Source organism: Ipomoea nil, unplaced genomic scaffold (assembly GCF_001879475.1).
Source record: "Ipomoea nil cultivar Tokyo-kokei standard unplaced genomic scaffold, Asagao_1.1 scaffold3321, whole genome shotgun sequence".
NCBI classification, from domain to species: Eukaryota; Viridiplantae; Streptophyta; class Magnoliopsida; order Solanales; family Convolvulaceae; genus Ipomoea; species Ipomoea nil.
Window position 1 is genome coordinate 5,560,334 of NW_017619749.1, and position 17,587 is coordinate 5,577,920.

The 17,587-nt window shown below is 32.5% G+C and overlaps 2 long non-coding RNA genes across 6 annotated transcripts; both read right to left on the bottom strand.

Moving 5' to 3' along the window:
- Positions 1 to 2,661: 2,661 nt before the first annotated feature.
- LOC109170356 lies at positions 2,662 to 6,737 on the bottom strand. Of its 4 annotated transcripts, XR_002052412.1 has the most exons (4): positions 5,730 to 6,737; positions 4,417 to 5,634; positions 3,928 to 3,929; positions 2,662 to 2,673 (listed from the first exon to the last, which is right to left on the bottom strand). It is a non-coding gene; the product is annotated as an uncharacterized LOC109170356 (long non-coding RNA). The 4 variants fall into 4 exon arrangements; XR_002052414.1 differs by lacking the exons at positions 2,662 to 2,673; positions 3,928 to 3,929 and having other exon boundaries at positions 4,278 to 4,796; positions 5,319 to 5,634; XR_002052413.1 differs by lacking the exons at positions 2,662 to 2,673; positions 3,928 to 3,929 and having other exon boundaries at positions 4,278 to 5,001; positions 5,319 to 5,634.
- Positions 6,738 to 7,070: 333 nt separating this feature from the next.
- Positions 7,071 to 10,615, bottom strand: LOC109170354. 2 transcript variants are annotated; one of them, XR_002052403.1, is made up of 9 exons: positions 10,390 to 10,615; positions 10,200 to 10,309; positions 9,696 to 9,792; positions 9,169 to 9,267; positions 8,781 to 8,921; positions 8,588 to 8,696; positions 8,365 to 8,512; positions 7,489 to 7,735; positions 7,071 to 7,136 (listed from the first exon to the last, which is right to left on the bottom strand). It is a non-coding gene; the product is annotated as an uncharacterized LOC109170354 (long non-coding RNA). The 2 variants fall into 2 exon arrangements; XR_002052404.1 differs by lacking the exon at positions 10,200 to 10,309.
- Positions 10,616 to 17,587: the final 6,972 nt, after the last annotated feature.

Here is a 17,587-nt window from a genome sequence, read left to right on the forward strand (position 1 = left end):
TATAACTTAGGGGAAAAAAGTATCATTTTCTTTTAATTAAATTTTAAATTAAAAAATTATTAATTACACCTCATAAATGAGGTTTGACCAAGGTGGTGTAAATAGCAAAATGAATACTCATTTAGCTATTTACACCACCTATGTAATTATTGAAAATTTTCACCTTTTTACAATTTCAAGATACTTTATACCTACTTTTGACCAAAGGGTGGTGCAAATAGCAACACCCTAATTAAAACTAGTTGTCCACTCTTTTAGCATTCTACATTCAAAAATAAAAAATAATTTAATTTCAAATCCACATACACCAACCATATATGTATAATTAATGTGGAAATTAAGATAGTCTCAACATAATTGATTGTACTACATATAATAAATAATGTGTATACAGATATGAAGAGGATCAGAGTCAAATCTTTAATTAATGAATTAAATATTTGATTAATGGGTCTGATCATTAACCTTATTAATTAAAAATATAAAAATACTAATTTAAATTTAAAAATTATATCAAATAAGATGAAATTATACCTTTAATTTTTAAATTAAAGAATTAAGTTTTTAATTAAAAAATAATCAATCATATAATTATATTTTAAAAATTTGTTAACTAAACACTACCAATTATTTTAATTTTCGTTCCTATTCGTTGGGCACACAAAATCGTACCAAAAATAAAGATGTTTAGGTCAAAGAATGGAAAGAGGTGTAACATGTCATATGTCCAAGTAAAAACAAAATTTTCCGTTTTATACATGTTGCGTAAATAATTGTCGATGCTAACCAAGCCAATATTTCTCACCCTTTTAACTAGCTAGCTTATTTTCAAGAGTAAGTTGAAATTTGTTATTTAAATGGTTAAATCAAATTCTTAAGGTTCAACCTATAATAGAAAATACTTTAATTATTCAAGCATATTATGAAACTACTTGCAAATTAAATGATTAAATCAAATAACTAAACGTCGACCCATAATTGAAAGTACTTTAATAAAATACATAAGTACTTTAACAAATCATGTGTATATAGAATAAAAACTTTAAGGTAACATTTGTGTGAGATCGTCTCACATGTCTCGATTAATGTGTGAACCGGGTTGAATATTTGATTAATTGGTTGGATGATTGATCTCATTAATCAAAGATTTGACCCATAAGATGGTCTCACACAAATTTTTGCTTCAACTTTATAATAGAACAAGTTTAAGCTTTTAAAATCATTGCAAATTGAAAGTCATATATTTATAAACAATTATTATTGTGTGGACCATGGTCCACACAAGTTGTGTGGGTCGTATTTTGTATATTGTAAAATAATGTACATTCAGTACAAAAATAATGTACATTGTATTCAGAGGATGTACATTATTTTTGTACTGAGAGTACATTATATAGTATATTAAAAATGTACTTTTTGTTATAGTTCACATAACATTGTGTTGAATAATTTGCCGTTTATAAACACTCATGAGTTTAAAAAGTGAGTTCATGTGGTTTATAATACAATCTAACGAATCATAGAAACTTAGCCCGCTATAAAAAAAAACAACAAAAAAAAAAACAACAAAAAAAAAATTAAATTAAATAAGAAGGGTGTTTAATTAATAAAAGGAATGCAGGTTGAGATGTTGTATTGTACTATATATATATTCGTACAATAATTTTAAAATTACTCCGTATTTGATTAACAAAATATCTTGCAAAATTATATATATATATATATATATATATATATATATATATATATATTGTCAACTCCACATTTGTAATGTTTTTAATGTAATTTTAAATACATATTCTATTTTAATGATATAGGGAGTATACTATAGTATATGTTGGTTGAAGGTTGATTTAATTAATGCAGTGTTTGGTGAATTAATTAGTATGGATGCTGATACAATGATTAGTGACTAGTGACTACACTCCACCTCCCCACAGACCATATTTTCTTCTCTCCATCAATATCAATGCATGAAAATGAATTCTTAAGATATGTTAGTGTAATATGATATTCCTAAATTAGCTCTTTCTTCATAAATCATTACTACCTATCCATTTTTGTCATCACCCCACTTTTGTGCTAGTATAACACCTTATTCTTTGTCCTTCACTCTCTTTATAAAACAAACCAATTATATTCAATGATGCATTGCACTCCAGTCACATCTCACAACAAAGCAAAGTTACAAATAGGGTATATAATTTTGTAAACACAACACCGGTGATCGTGTACAGATGAGAGAGATGTATATATATATATATATATATATATATATAGAGTAGGGTTTCAATGAGAACATTTGTTTAGGTGAGAACGTGAGAACAAATCGTGGGTATTCATTTAATATTTTTTTATTAGATTAAGTGTGTTGCGAATTAAATGTGGATTGAAAAAAATATTGGATATTTTTTTTCTGGTATGAACAATAATAAAGATGATTTATGGGGCCTCTAGTCCTCTACCTTCCGGCTTCCACTCGTGATATTTTTTACTATAAAGAACAATAATAAAGATGATAGAAACTAGATAACACTTTCAAGGCATCAATCTCTCCCTCTCTCTTTCTGCAAATTCCGATTTCTCTTCCCTCCCCTTGCAGTTGTGCTCTATCCTTCCCTCCCTCCCTCTCTCTCTGCACTTCTCCTCCCCCTTTGCAAATTCCGATTTCTTCTTCCCTCCCCTTACAGTTCTACAAGTCTATATATCCTTCCCTTTCCCCTGCTGCTTTCATTCTAAGTTCATTACACAATTTCTTCTTCTTCTTCTCCGCTTCTGTGCCTATGGATACTATCAGGTTTGATTGGGCACTTTGTTGCGTGATAGTCACTTTGACTACCATTTTTGGAGTTATTGCCGTTGTCATCATCTTCACCGCCATAGTCTCAAAATATACCACCAATGTCCCAGATTTTGCCGTCAACCAACTGGTTGTGATGAACAGCTCCTCGTCTTGGAGCATGAACTTCACAATCTACAACGACAACAAGCATACATCCTACTCATATAAAGGTGGTTTCGAGGTTCTGGCCTACCATGAAGCCCAGGGCGATCTAGTCAATGAAGTTTTTGCAGTTGCAAAAATTCATCCTTTCCATCAAGGCCCAACAAACAAGACAGTGATTTGTGTCGATTTCTCATCCTTAATCACTCAAAATTACAAACTCAAGCCTTTCAACCTAGAGTTTCGTGGAATTGTACACCCACGCACAAATGCTTCAAAAGTTCTTCGGGTATTTGGAGGGTTGGATGAAAAATACCCTATCTGGGGGAAGTGTGAAGAACTGAGGTTTGAAGTGAAGGAAAGCATAGCAAAAGAATGCTTGAATTGCTATAATCCTCTTGTAGGCAAGCGTTGTTGGTACTAGAATGTGAGTAGGGGTGTAAATCTTTCATTTGCTTATGTTTTTCACTCCCTCATGATATGCTTTTAGTAAAAGTTTTATGTTAATTAGTTTTTGTTGTTCAAGTGATTCTTTGCTTGCTCTTGTTAACCTAAAGAAATGTTGCAGTATGCAAGATGTAATTGCAAAGAGTTTTAACATGTTCTTGTTTGTAAATTTGTTTTTATCTTAAAAATATCTTAAGTTTATGATTTAATCTAGCCATTCTTTCTTTCTTCTTCTTCTTCTTCTTCATGATTAACAAATTAATAGGCTGAAACAACTTTGTTTTATTCATGAAAATAAATATCACACTGTACTTTAATTCATTTTTAAAGTACTTAAAAAATATATATATGCAATGAAATTTGAATATTTAGAAATGTATAATTCTTATTAACAGTTGGTTACATATCTTCTAATCCTCCAATATAAAAAATATCTTAGCCGATTTTAAAATCATTGGGTTATTAAAATACCAATTTATTAGGTGAATCCCAAAGTTGTAGGTTAAAATGTGAAAAGGAAACATAAATTAAAGAACAACTCGATATGCCAAAGACACCTTTTTATGGTTTTGGACTTGGGAGCAGCAGTTGTCCCTCCCATGTCACGTTCAATAACACCGTTCAAATAATACAATCAGTATCAGACTCACATATATGGTACGGTAAAGCTCTAATTACTTAAAAAATACTCCGTACTTCTTTCCTGGCCTTGGGTGGACAATTAAAAAAACATTTCATATATGGTGGAAATGCACCCTACAGACTAGAAAATTAAGACCTAAAAAGATCAAGGTACATTTTACCATGTATGAGTATGACTCGATCAGCAAAACAAAAAACAATATAATTAGCTGAAGATAGAGAGCTAATGCAGTCCATTTTGTGGTTTATGTACATCATATCTAATAGAGTAGTATCAGAATTTGGATGCATATTTACTTGAACAAGAATTCACAAAGACATTAGATCCAAACAAGCTAAGACGTACACTAATCTAGACCATAAAAGCTTGGCCTTAAATTCACATTCACATGCTTAAACAATACTAAAACTGGAACTACATATAATTTCATCTATCAGAAAACCTTGGAGCTGAGGTAGTAATTCAACTGCATCTGAGTGCTCTTCCACTTTTTTCAAATATATATCACATCCAAGTTTATTTTCTACTCATCCCATGCTCAAAAAGTTTTACTTTGATGATCTGATCTGTGTCATCACCAAGAGCTAAACAGCAATGTTTTTTAATTGAATTAAATAAACCAACACAAGAACGAAAGGTTTGAATCATAATCTATCTATCATGACTTGATGGCTTTTTGTTCAAGTTCCCTCCAAGAATCGACAGTCTTTTGCCAAGATTTGATGATGAATGAAGATTTAATTTGTTTCATACGTCTCAAATCTGCAAAAGGCAAAACAATATTACTGGAATTGGAACAAATTAAAATTGGAGAAATGATAAAAAGAATCCAGCTAAAGATAGATAGAATCCTTCAAATGGCTCTAGATGTGTGTTGAAAGTTGATGCGTGCAGCATTCATTGTGTCCATCCAACCATGTGTTGCAAGTTTGAGATTTGTGATTGTCACATCAAAAAGTGGTGTCATCTGGGGGCAATAACACAAACCACTTGGATATATAACACAACACAAAATGGATTAAAAATAGGCAAACTTCAAAACCATTCCACATAAGCTGTCCAAAAAGGTAATAGAAAAACATCATCTCAGCTGTCACATTGTCTCTTGTTTTGGGCATCACTGAATCACCAATTCAACATAAGTTGAAGGCTTTTTCAGCTCAGGTCGAGCAAGAAATGTGCACCAATTAGAGAAGTAAGAACTAAAGGGAAATAAATAGTTTCAAGAGGCCAAAAAGAGCAGACATTCAATAAGATCACTCAACTTCGATCTCTAAGTGTTACCTGATTCTCAACTTTCCAACATTGAGAAACCTTGGAGCTTGATGATCTTGAGATAGGAATCTCAACAATATTAGATCCACTCACAAGATCCATCCTTGGACAGCAGAAAGATATTCTAAAGGAGGTGCTTCATCATGTCGTGTCACTACACACCCTAAGGTAGCATGCATAACCAGGAGGAGCAACTGGATACCAAAAGAAAGCTTCTTCCAGACCTTTTACCGCAATATGGGCCACCTTTGTAAATTGCACAGGATTTGATGAAATTTCAGGATTGTCAGCCTTAAATATCATACCCAAGGGAGGAGGCTCTAGGCTGTAGCAAAAGTGAGATGTCACATGTGAATACTTAAGATAAAGATTAAATAAGGGAACACTATACTGAAAGATGATTAATTAACAGAGTGCTACCCCTCAGTTATGCAGTCACCCAGCACTGAGTAACCTGGATGCGTTATATGGAAACTGGCCGTCGAAGATCACTACCAGATTCTCTCAAAATTTGGAGTTGATATATAATAAGAGGTTGCTTTAGAAATTGATCTGATGATATCCCATCCTGATGTTGCATTTGGTTACACGCGCTCATGCTCAAAAGTAAGATCAGGGGAAGGATGTATTGAGGAAGAATTGTACCAACTTGAGTTCCAAAGGAGAAGATGATTCAGATCAAAACAAGTGTCTTTTGGAGGATATTCAGTAGATGGATGTGCATAAAATGACCCAAGAGCATTATTCAAACGCCATATGATATACATTCTTAAGGACAATTGTAAAATTTGGACAACTCAAACAAGACACACAAAAGATGTAGTAGACTAGTAACAGATTTCTATTTGAGAAAGAATTCAGATATAAAAAAGAATTGCATTATCAGAGATTCAGAGGAGGAGAGGCAAATGCAGATTTACTGGTTCTCATTACCTTGAGGTAACACAGTCTCCCAGGATGACATAGTTTTGAAGAGCTCTAGGCCTCCAAAACGTAATATTGTTAAGGAGCCCATTTTCTGCAAGCATGTAACACAATCAAACATACACATATAGTGCACGTGATGATGGTTAAAACATGATCAAGGAGAACACTTTCCCAAAAAAAAAAAAAAAAAAAAAAACTTCAGGAGTCGCCCAAATGCGATCAAAATGAGCACAAGGGGAAAGAGGATCGGCATTTCCAAATTGTAGTGTTGTTGCTAACTGAATTTGCAAATTGAGTAAAAGGGAGATAACACCTAGAGATATATATATATATATATATATATATATATCTGTGGAGATTAGAGATATATTTGTCTTGTCCTTGTAAGAGGTATATCCACCAGAAATGTCCACTGGATCAAGAATGATAAGCCCAGAACCAGCCTCAACAGTGAGATACTTCAAGAGACCCCGAATCCATCTATCATTTTCTTTTGCAGCATACCTGCTCAAAAACAAAAAAAAAAAAAAAAACATATTTATGAGAATTTAATTTGTAATATGTGTGCCACATAGATTCCCAGTGTAAACAAAGTATAAATGCTAAGTGGAGAGAAAAAAGAATATAATTACACAAATACCAACATTTACCACATATGCTAGGAAATGAAAGATTGAAGTTTACACAAATGGCAATCCCCAAATAAATCACAAACATTGTGCCAATAGTAAGTAGAAGCTCAATAAGCTCAAACATTGAAAGCAAACAACATTATATAGCTTGCATGCAACTCTGAAACAAATAGGGCGAATATCTAAAATAGAGAACATGGGGATTGTAACATAAAGATCAGGCTTCAGACAAAGAAGTCATGCGGTATGACACCCAAAGACCTTCAAGCTGCAATAAGCAATTACATCAGAAAAGTCTTATATGTGCTTGACATGGTTTTTAAGAAAATATATAAAATGCCGGCCACTTCCATTTAATTTTGCCCCTCTAATCTTTTTATTAAAGGGTAAATTGGGAAAACTAAAAAACTAGTGATGTTCAAATTAGGAAAGTGGACAATATTTTGAAATGAACTATTAAAATGAGATAGAAGAAGCATATAACACCAGACAAGATACTTTTAAAAGAAAAGATACACTGAAACTTGCTAAGAATCGAACTGTAACTGCAATAACTCCTTGGATTGACATGCTCAGAACTATCAACTATAAACCACATACAAAACAAGATGCATACTCACAGCAACATGAGCTAAATGTGATTCCTCATGGACGCCATTGCATAACTCCAGCAAGGCATAACCCACTTCAACAGCCATTATAGTAACTGTCCGTGACAGGAGTATTTGACTATTCATGTTCACTTTATCAGCTAGCAACCGTATTCTATCTTTTGGAGTAGATTTGTTGCTACAGAAAACAGGTGGAGATACAATCTAGAATAACATTGTATTCCTTATCTGACATCACCGCATGTAGCAAGCCAATCTGTTTCAGAAAGAACAATCATAATTTATACATACAGACACGCCCTACTGCTAACATTTAATTCTTAGTGCAACACTTGTTTATGACACATTAGCACAGCCAAAATTTTAAATTAATAAAGAAAATGAGAAACGTTATATGACATTGTAATAGTAAATTTACCAAAAAGGGAGAGGTTTAAGCAACTGCGCATTTCAATGGCATCAAACCTTAGCCTTTATCATAACCTATTGTAGTCACCTCAAGAATATAACAAGAAAACATACTTGTGTAGGAAGTGTCTAGACACTATCAGTTTGGCATGTATAAAAGTGCAACACAAAAGACGAATTAAAGAACATGCCAAACATATACTAACCATGCTTAACTAACATGCTTAGTCAACACCACGTTGCTAATCTTTTTGCAAGTAAAAGTTAACATGATAATAACCCAAATCCTTCTAAGTATAGCTGAATCATTTGCATAACTTAGCTGTGCTACACACAGCAATATATGGGATTTTATGCACAAACAGGCAATTGAAATCACGAAAACCAGATAACGGGAAATTTTCAAAAATAAATAAAAACAGGTTTACTGAAATTTAAAATTATTGATAGAGGGAAACATTGGATGAAACGACCAACCTTAACATCAAATGCAAATGTAGGGACCTTTCGGAACACATCCTGTAGACTGCGGCGCACATAAACATGAATGTCTCTGCCTTCACGTATCATTGGTTTGCCAATACATACATCCATTAATTCCAACAGCCATATTAATACCTAGAATCTGCAATTTGCAACACATAAAAGAATAGCTGCAGTCAAGCCCTATTTTTTAATTATAAACAACAAAAGTAAATACCTCAGCATCAAGAACATCAACATGGACTGCAGAAGGATCTTTTTCAGGAGATCCAATCCAGCTAACTTCATTTTCAATTTGAAGATGGCCAATATCAAGTTGCATGAACCTGCATTATTAACTGATTTTAGATGAAAAAAGCATTAAAAAAAACAAAAAAACAAAAAACAAAAAAATTACTGAGCCACCTCACCTTCCCATATAATGATAGCTTCATCTCTACCAATGTTTCATTAACAACAAGTTCAGCCATCTTTGTATTTATAGCACGAGCCTCAGCAAGTTCTAATGCATCATCATTTAGTTCTCCAAGTATACTAACTGATGGAGGAGCCTATATCCAAACACATCCAACATAAGGAGCATTCCAATGCTAAACGAAATAAAGGTAAGGAATATGAAAAGAAAAATAAGAAACATACTCCCTTCGTCCCATTTTATGTTTTTGGTTCGATTAACGTGGCTTGACTAAAGTTATTTACAATTCAATTTTTCGTATTAGAGTTGGATTGACCCGTGAATAATAAACATGACAGGTAAAATGCGATAGAGAGAGTATTCATTATGAACTTATATCATACAGAAGCTCGATAGGTAGCTTGTACAAGTGTTCTCAACCAAGTAGTTTTCTCCTCTTCATCATGAAACTCTATTATCAGTGTGCTAAATGACTCCAAGGCCTGTAAAAGAACAATGGAAAATGAACATCAAATTAAACCCTAAAAGAGAGAGAAGCAAAGACATGGCTCAGATACTGCAGAAATCACATTTCTTTACTCAAAAATAATTATTTATTGAAGAAAGGACCTAAACTTTTCAAATTAGCTAACTAAATGCATGCAAGAATGTGTTTTTGACTTATAAAGATGGATGAAACGGGAGTCAAGTAACAAAAGGAAGCAAGTGGAATATAAATCAACCTCACAATGTTCAGTCAATGATATAAATCCTTGGACAACATTGTAAATACAGTATTAATGCACGTGTCAAGCAATATGTTATTGTAAAACTTTCAACATTTATAATATCAAATAGAACAAATTAGGCTCCAAAATTTATATAAGAGCAGGGAATAAATGCACAAAGGAAAATAATGAAATACACCTACCTTCTGTAGATCCATGCCTCTGGCACTGACAGCAATACAGGAAGCGGAACCCCCAACATTTGTCAGGGGAACTTCAAGCACTTGTTTACCAGCCATGCTGTAGTATTGAACATTTTAGAAATATATGAATTTAAATTCTCATAACACTTCCACTGAAAGTCAACTAAAATCACGAGAATGAAAAGACTAAACAAAAAATTATCTCTAAAAGTATCAAATGACTTTGTAGTTTATTCCACTTTTAGGGCATTTAAGACTAAAAGTGGAACATTTTTTATTGTCAATGACTAAAAGCAAAAAATAAAGAAATAAAAGTATAAGTGAAAATGCCTCCATAGTGGTGTAAACAAAAGTGGAATGAACTCAATGACCTTAAATAGAAGATAGACTTCCAGAGCAGAAATAGGAAGTGCTCAACTTCGGAGGAGGAGAAAACAGGCATAAGGATACCTTGAGAACTTTAAATAATGGAATATAAGAACACTTGAAACTAAAATGGGGTACCTTGAGCATCTTTGGTAACTACGGGACCCCTCAGACTCTAAGACATAAAGATACAATCCAGATAGCACAAGATAACTTTATTGCCAGGCAGCAACAGAGTACCCAATCCCCTGACTCAAGAACATGTAAGGCCTATTGTAAGACAAGATGATTATTTGAATAAGGCACAATTTACAGAGCAGTTCCGTACCTTCCATACAAGGATCCGAGAATCAGTTGCTAGATCTGGTGAATGCCAGGGAGAAAGTTCAGCTTCAGTATTTTCAACAGTAGGAAGCTGTTCAGCATCTGGAATTGTATGAGAGAGAATGTTTAACAATTCCATCAATCTGCAAAGTCTGGCTGGTGAAAAGTGAACTCCAATAGTTGGAACTTGAACAGAGACACGTGTTGAAGGATGGCTGGGATGGGGAATTTTAATCAAAAGAAACACCAAGTTCATAATTTAGAACATGAAAAATGGGGATTGTAGTTATTATATGATCAGTGTTTAAAAAATTTAAAGACACTTTATCTCTCATACCTCATCTACAATTACAGATTTACAGCCATTCCACATCTATCAACAAGAAAATATACATTATTGGCATCTTCAAACTTGGGGAATCAGAAGGTTGATATGCCAAAGAGAAGGTCTGATTATCTGAACCACAATCTGTAAAAAATGCTGCTATATCTCTTCCTGAGATTAAAAAAAATAAAATTTAAAAAAAAAAAAAAAAAAAAAAAAAAAAAAAAAAAACGAGAATACAAACTTTGTCCCTGGTCTAGGGATTGGCCATCCTCCTAGAACCAAGAAGAATCATTTAAGCAACAGTAATGCAATACAAAAAAGCCAACTTAGAATTTCATAAAATTCCTTTCAAAAAAAAAAAAAAAAAAAAAAGAATTTCATAAAATTAACACACCTTAGTTTGCAAAGTAAAATGACCAAAGTCCAAAAGGAGATGGCTATCACATTTAGAGAAGAGACGTGATCTCATAGGAACTCTAACTTTAGGAGCATCCAGGTCGATATCAAGAGCAAATCTGGAGGACAAATGATATAAACAAGAAATTCCACACCTCAATCAACCAACCAACCATCAAAGAGGCTAATAAAACAAACAGACCAAGAAAAATTGTAAATGTAAGATTTTGCAAACCTAAGGGACAAAAATTAGAAGGGAAACACTTCTAAACTGAATTGGACTTACCTAACATAACATATGTCAAAGAAATGAAGGCATACACAAAGTCATAAACTTGATCTAGGGTTTAGGTTAAGGATGGTTACAACCAGAGTAAAGACTATCATCTTAAATAATTAACTAATGGTCTATGTAATGAGAATATGGTGGTATTTTAGAGTGTAATGGAATCAAGATAAATGACTGTGCACTGATAGACATACAAAGTAACCTAAGACTATTCAATAAAGGCAAAAATCTTGAATATTCAGCCAAAGTAAATGATAAGAAGGTGGCAAAGTAACAAACTAACTGTAAACAAAAGTATTTGCCTCAAATACTAATCATGAGCAATGGTACTACAACTATATGCACACCCAGGAGGCAAAATACGAACTGCATATATACAATAACATTACGAACTAAGACACAGTTGCGAAATACATCAAACGAACTATATATAATTATATATGTACTCCAAAATACTCTAACTTCACCAATAAGTCTTAAAATACCAGATTACAACTATGTTTTTCCCCTTTAATCTCCATCATTGGAAATGCCTTTAGTCTACATTGATTTTCTGTTAGCCTGCTTCATTGTGATTTAGTTCCTATGTATAATGTATTACATCATGAGAAAGAACCATAGTTCCAGGTACATTGAGTTTAATTATAAAATTATGAAAAACCCTTGTATAATTAAAAAGCAATAAGAAACTTATTGACTCCTTATGCTTTAAATAGACAATGAAAATGTTTGATTGAAGTCTCACATTATATCTCTAATATAGTATATCTCACATTAAAAAATAGTTGTCCGCGGTATTTAAACCGCTGGCCATATTCGTCTGTTTGATTTCTCTTCTCCGTTCATGGAGAAGCCAACGAGCTTCTCCATATACGGAGAAGAGAAGTCATGGCTTCTCAATTTGAGAAGCCCAGCGAGTTTCTCTGTCCAAATCTGGCTTCTCTGTTTAGGAAGCCAGCGAGCTTCTCCGAAGCCAACAAGTTCTACGTCCAGATTTGGACGGAGAAGCCCGTTGGCTTCTCAAGGATTCTAGTGTTTTTTTTTAAATCAAATTATTTTACTTTAAAAGAATACTGCCTCCATGCTCTGAAGTTTCTTCATTCTTGAATAAGCCGCCATATTAGTAATTAAGAAAGTAACCCCCAATTTACTTTTTGGACACCAACTTACTCCAATTCAAATGCCTGCAATAACAATGAGTAAAGCTAATTCTATTAATAATAAAACTAACTCTAAACCTGGAGGCACAAGAGCAGATATCTCGGAATTCATTATTATATTATATAAGAAACAAAATATCAAATTTTGTAAAACAAAGAAGAGAATAAAAAATTAATAGAAATTTGGATACAAGGAGCTATTTCACTTGCTGAAGTACTGTCTGTCCAGCTGATTGAACTTTGGGATGAGTGTCAGTCAGGACCTGTAATAACAAACAACTAGAAATCCAAATATTACAAGAAAACACTCGATCTCGATATGTATCAATGCAAGAGTCTACTACAAGTAATTATCTCTTAGCACACAGATGAAAAATAAAGGATGTATATATAATACAACCTTTAGAAGTGATGGAATTGAGACCGTCATGGCTGCTCTAATTAAGGTAATCGATCGCACTGAAACTGAAAGGTAGTTTACAAAGGAACACCCTGCCACGACCTTTCCTTAATTTATTCCAAATTGGCCTAACAGTACAACTTTAGGGCAATTTATATCCTACACCATGGCACGCGTTGCACTATGCGCCCAGATACAAAACTATGCGCCCAGATACAAAACGCGTTGCACTGCCGTTGTTCAAATTAAAAATGTACATAATGTTATACTAGAATACATATAATTGTATACATGAATGTATATAATTATATAACAAAATATACATACTCTTTTTAAAAGATAATACACATAATATAACATAATACATAATAAACATAAACTTTTAACATAATACACATCAACTCTTAACATAATACACACAAATTTTCTTATTCGGATGTACATAATTGTATAAAAAGAATGTACATAATTGTATAAAAAATGTACGTAACTGTATGAACAAATACACATAACTGTGTTAACAAATACACATAATTGTGTTAACAAATACACATAATTGTGTGAACAAATACACATAATCACAGCAATTTTCTACCGCGCCTCCCAAAACGACGTCATTTTAGAGTCCGCGCGGCGCACAGTGCTACGCGCTCCGTGGTGTAGGGTATAACGATTGTCTAAACACACCATTAGTTTAGGCGGGAATTTATTTGCCTTTAGCATTTACTCTTTCTTATTGCTATTTTATAATAGAGATAGATAGATTAATATTTTTAATTATATAAAAATATTTGATATATATATTAAATGTAAGGATCATATCCATATCCATTTATATCGATTTGCATTAATATTCATATATTTATTATATAAAAATATTTTGTATATATTAAATGTAAGAATTATCCATATCCATTTGTATCGAGTTGCATCAATATTCATATATTAATTATATAAACATATTTGGTATATATATATATATATATATATATATATATATATATATATATTAAAGGTAAGTATCATATCCTTATCCATTTATATAGATTTGCATCAATATTCATATATTATAAATTAATTTATGATTTTTTTTCTTAATTCATTTGTTACCTATTTTATGCTAAGTAATTCTAATCTATAAATATGATCACTAGCCTATGAAATCATTAGTACTTCATGGCTTTGAGAACAAACATAATTCTTTTTGTTCTTTTTGCTTTTGTTATCAACCTTAGCTATAGCAATAATGTTGATAGTTGGGGAAAAGTGAAAGGATATAATAACAGTTCAATTATTACTCGTCTAAAGGTAATTTTAAGCATGTCTAAAATATTTTTATCCTTATTCATTTATATATATTTGCATCAATATTCATATATTATAAATTAATTTATGATTTTTTTTATTAATTCATTTGTTACCTATTTTATGCTAAGTAATTCTAATCTATAAATATGATCACTAGCCTATGAAATCATTAGTACTTCATGGCTTTGAGAACAAACATAATTCTTTTTGTTCTTTTTGCTTTTGTTATCAACCTTAGCTATGGCAATAATATTGATAGTTGGGGAAAAGCGAAAGGATATAAGAACGGTTCAATATAATTATTACTCATCTAAAGGTAATTTTAAGCATGTCTAAAATATTTTTTTAATTTAAATATTGTTGTTATATATATATATATATATATATATATATATATATATATATATATATATAAGTGTTATTTGCTTATATTTACAACTTGACATATTTATATTTATAAACATGACAGACCATTCATGGTGATATTTATGATTGTGTGGACATATATAAACAACCTGGTATGGACCATCCAACAATGGCAACAGAAAGAATTCAGGTATGATAGATGCATGTTTCAAATCTTATTTGTTATATATAAACTTTTGTTTTGATTTTTGGCAAAAAGGAATTTTACTAAAATGTTACACAGATGACAATTGCTAAGGAATTAGAGAGGCAAAAGGCTAAACTTGCATCAGAGGAACAACGTTCAATAGCTAAGAAAAATAATAGTTTCAATCCTGAAGACTTATGGTTGAATAAGAAAGGATGTCCTATTGGAAGTGTCCCTATTCGTAAAATGTCTAAAAAACAATTACAAATTGTTCGAAATGTGCAAAGAGCGCAATACACCCCCCAAAAGTTAGACAATCATTCATATGCTGCTCCAAGTCACAATGATGTAAGGCACAATGTTGATTTTGTTGTTCAGTTTGCGGGACTTTTAGTTAGAAATTCTGCTTCTGGAAGATTTACTGGTGCTATTGCTACAATGACTATATGGAAACCAAAACTAAACGCGGATAACCAATATAGTTCGGGTTCTTTGTATGTGGAGGATGGAGATAATCAGATACGAGTTGGATGGATTGTAAGTTACTCAAAATTTTATGCATGCTTTTGAACTCAATATGAAATAGTCAACATTTTTGTCCAATTATTTATGTAAATCTGATATGTTTATTTTTAGGTAAACCCTGGACTATATGGTGATTCGCGCACTCGATTATATAGTAGATGGACAGTTAGTATTTGTTTACTTGCTTGTTTTTACAATTATCAAAAAGACTTTTTTACTTTTAAAATAATTAACTAATGTAAATCAATAATGTATGCACAGAGTGACAATTATAGAAAAACGGGATGTTATATCAATCGTTGTCCTGGATTTGTGATAATATCTAATGTTGTACCACTTGATTATGCGTTTCCCCAAACATTTAAATTGTATGGAGAACAATTTGATGTGACCCTCGAAGTGCATAAGGTAAGTATTATATTGAGTGAAATGGATTTGTTGCAAATTAGCTTTTTATTTATGTTTATGAAAAATTCCAAGTGCTTAAGGGGCAGTAAATTAAAACGCACTAAATTTTGAGTCATTATTATTTTGAATGCACACTTGTTTACACTAATTAACATAACTCTATTTTTATATATAAGTATAAAAAGGCCAAGCACCTATATTCATGTGGGATCTCTGTAGCAAATCGATATGTTATATATGCACCAGGATGCACAATGCATTGTGTGTCTTAAAAAATTTCAAATTTCATGTGTGTGTGTGTGTTTATGTATGTATGTATGTATGAAATAAAATAAAATTTTAAATCTAATTTAATTTTGTGCTAAACATTGTTTAGGGGACTCCTACTTCAGATTGGGAGTTGTATTACAATGGAGATCTACTTGGTACGTGGACAAGGTCCATATTTTCAAAGATGGGTGAAAGTGCTAGTCAATTGCGATTTGGAGGAGAGATTTACGAACCAGAAAATGAAGATAATAGCCCTCAGATGGGAAGTGGCGAATTTGAATATCAAAAGTATGATAGAACGGCTTATATGCGTCGATTGGGTTATTCTGATCCTGTAAAAGGAGATACTAGTGTTGGGGATTCTATGATCCAAGTTCAAGAGTCCAGATGTTTCCTTGCAGGAGCTCAATCATATAATTCTGGTGATGATTGGTGGAGATACTCCTTTATGTATGGAGGTACGGGTGGCCCTGATCATGCACGTTGTGTTTACTAGTACGGGAGAAGAATCTTACACTACAAGAAAAATGCACATAGACAACGGTTATTAACCGTTGTCGTAGGGGTATAATTTCTGTTGTTGAAGCCGGTGTTGTTGTAAGTCCCGCGCATAGACAACGGTTTTTTAACCGTTGTCTTTTCTAGAAACGAAAACCGTTGTCTATTAAGTGTTGTTGAAGCCGGTGTTGTTGTAAGTCACGCACATAGACAACGGTTAATAACCGTTGTCTTTTCTAGCAACGACAACGATTTTTTAACCGTTGTCTATTTAGTGTTGTTGAAACCGGTGTTGTTAAAAGTCACGCACATAGACAACGGTTAATAACCGTTGTCTTTTCTAGAAACGACAACGATTTTTTAACCGTTGTCTATTAAGTATTGTTGAAACCGGTGTTGTTAAAAGTCACGCACATAGACAACGGTTATTAACCGTTGTCTTTTCTACCAACGACAACAGTTTTTTAACCGTTGTCTATTAAGTGTTGTTGAAACCGGTGTTGTTAAAAATCACGCACATAGACAACGGTTATTAACCGTTGTCTTTTCTACCAACGACAACGGTTTTTTAACCGTTGTCTATTAAGTATTGTTGAAACCGGTGTTGTTAAAAGTCACGCACATAGACAACGGTTATTAACCGTTGTCTTTTCTACCAACGACAACGGTTTTTTAACCGTTGTCTATTAAGCGTTGTTGAAACCAGTGTTGTTAAAAGTCAGACAACGGTTTTTAACTGTTGTCTTTTCTTTAAAAGACAACAGTTATAAACTGTTATCTATTGTGTGTTGTTGAAACCACTGTTGTTAAAAGTCACGCCCATAAACTGTTGTCTTTTGTAGAAAAGACAACAGTTTCAAACTGTTGTCTATTGTAACCGTTTTTAACCTGCTTAAATTTTAATCATATAAAAAATCAATTTATCCATTCACCATGGCCAAGTGTAGTTACATAATTTTGCACAAGCTAAGGTTCAAAATACAAAAGAACTAATTAACACAAAAGAACTAATTAACAAGTCTAAATACTTCCATGACCAATTCAAATCGAATCATATATCATCCAAG